Source organism: Octopus sinensis, linkage group LG4 (assembly GCF_006345805.1).
Source record: "Octopus sinensis linkage group LG4, ASM634580v1, whole genome shotgun sequence".
In the NCBI taxonomy this organism is placed as follows: Eukaryota; Metazoa; Mollusca; class Cephalopoda; order Octopoda; family Octopodidae; genus Octopus; species Octopus sinensis.
The window spans coordinates 119,430,928-119,433,427 of NC_043000.1; positions in this window are offsets into that span (position 1 = coordinate 119,430,928).

Here is a 2,500-nt window from a genome sequence, read left to right on the forward strand (position 1 = left end):
CACTATGAAAGGTTGCTGAATAAAGAGAATGAATGGGAGAAAGAGAGTCAACCGAATGCCGACCCAACAGAAGGACCAGCTATCAGAGTTGACAGTCCCTTGGTAGTTAAAGCAATTAATGGTATGAAGACAGGGAAAGCCCCCGGCCCATAAAGAATCACCGCAGAGATGCTTAAAACATCTGGTGGTGTCGGCTATAGCCTAGTCACCCGTATAGTCAACCAGGTGATACATGAAGGAGTCATACCCAATGACTGGTGTAGCAGCACCATAGTCAACTGCTACAAAGGTAAAGGTGACGCTTTAGATACAAATAATTACAGAGGTATCAAGTTGCTGGATCAAGTAATGAAGGTCACGGAGAGGGTTGTAGCCCAACTAATTAGGGAGAGGGTCAGTCTAGACGAGATCGTTAGTAGGTCATATAACCGAAAGAGAAACACACTATAAAAGATTAGGAGTTGTAATATGTTTGGGGAGGAAATTAATTGTTATGGCCGGTGCGAAATCAATGGTAAGAAGCTTGTTTCCCAACCATATGGTTCCAGGTTCAGTCCCTCTGAGTGGAACCTTGGGCAAGTGCCTTCTACTATAGCCCCGGGCAGACCAAAGCTTTGTGAGTGGATTTGGTAGACGGAAACTGAAAGAAGCCCGTTGTATATATGTATACATATATATATATATATTAGCAGCTAAGCCCGGTTTCACCCGGTCTGTTTGGATGATGTGGCTGTGATCGTTTTCGGTTAGGCATAATCTATAACAACGTTTGTTAACCTTATCATTTCGGGTCCCCTCTTTCGATTGGATCCTCCAGCTATATGAAATTTTCCTGACCCCGACCCCGTCAGAAAACAGCTTCTAAGCAACTGGTTGTTTTAATGGCAGAAGAAAGAGGGAAATTCCATTAGAAAATATTTTAATCGATTTTCTCAGTAAATGTGGGGGTTATGAACAAAATACAAACTGCATCCCAATCTATGTACCTATCTCCACATGTGTGCCATTTTTCATGCAAATCCACCCAGCCGTTTGGCTGTGAACCTCGAGACAAGAAAGAATACAACGATCACCCATGTCCAATTTATATTATAGATATGTGTGTGTGTGTGTGTGTGTGTCTGTCTGTCTGTCTGTTTGCCTTTGTGTCTGTGTTTGTCTCACCACCACCGCTTCACAACCTATTTCTTTACTACCCACAAGGGGCTAAACACAGAGAGGACAAACAAGGACAGACAAACGGATTAAGTCGATTATATCGACCCCAGTGCGTAACTGGTACTTATTTAATCGACCCCGAAAGGATGAAAGGCAAAGTCGACCTCGGCGGAATTTGAACTCAGAACGTAGCGGCAGACGAATTACTGCTAAGCATTTCGCCCAGCGTGCTAACGTTTCTGCCAGCTCGCCGCTTCACAACCGGTACCGGTGTGTTTATGTCCCCGTACATTAGCGGTTCGGCAAAAGAGACCGATAGAATAAAGTATCAGGCTTAAAAAAATATATATAGGTACTAGGGTTGATACAATCGTCTTAAAAAAAAACAAAAAAACATTCTTCAAGGCGGTGCCCCAGCATGGCCGAAATCTAATGATTGAAACAAGTAAAGAAAATAAAAAGTATTCTTTCTTCTTTTAGCTGTTTCAGTCATTTGACTGCGACCATGCTGGAGCACCGCCTTTTAGTCGAACAATCAACCCCAGGAATTATTTTTTGTAGGCCTAGTACTTATTCTATTCAGTCTCTTTGGCCGAACCGTTAAGTTATAGGGACGTAAACTTACCAACATCGGTTGTCAAGCAATGGCGGGGAACAAAGACAGACAGACGGACAGACACACATCTATCTATCTAGCTATATATATATATATTAGTTCTACATTTACGTGTGTATATATACATATATATATATATCGCGCACTCAGTACATCACGGATTTTTCTATCTAATATATGTAAATTTATATCACGGACTTCTCAATATATCGCGGGTTTCTGCGGCCGATAGGTATTTATATTGTTTTAGATTTTAATTATTTCTGTGGGAGGTTTTGGAATTTAACACCCGCGATAGTCGAGGGATTTTTTTGTTTTCTTTTTAATTGTTTTAGTTCTTTTTATTGTTTTCCAAGCAACTTTTACTGATCCATTTTTCAACACTATTTCTTATAAGTATGAAGTGCAAATTTTTCACCCCCACCCCCACCAAGAAAAAAAATTCTTTTTAGTCGGTGAGCTTGCACCCCCTGAAGCCCCCCCCCCCCTGTTCTCGAGGCCTTGATAATAAAAAAAGAGAGGAGTTATGGTGTACAATACATGAATATGTCACGGACTGTACTTTTGTAAAAAAAAAAACCCGTCTGCCTTCTGTGTGTGTGAATGCATGCACATTTTGAAAAGGAGTAGCAGGTGGTGCTGGAGGCGGTGGTGGTGGTGGTGGTGGTGGTGGTGGTGGTTGTGGTTGTGGTAGTGGTGGTCCTGGTGCTAGCGGTGTTGTTTCTT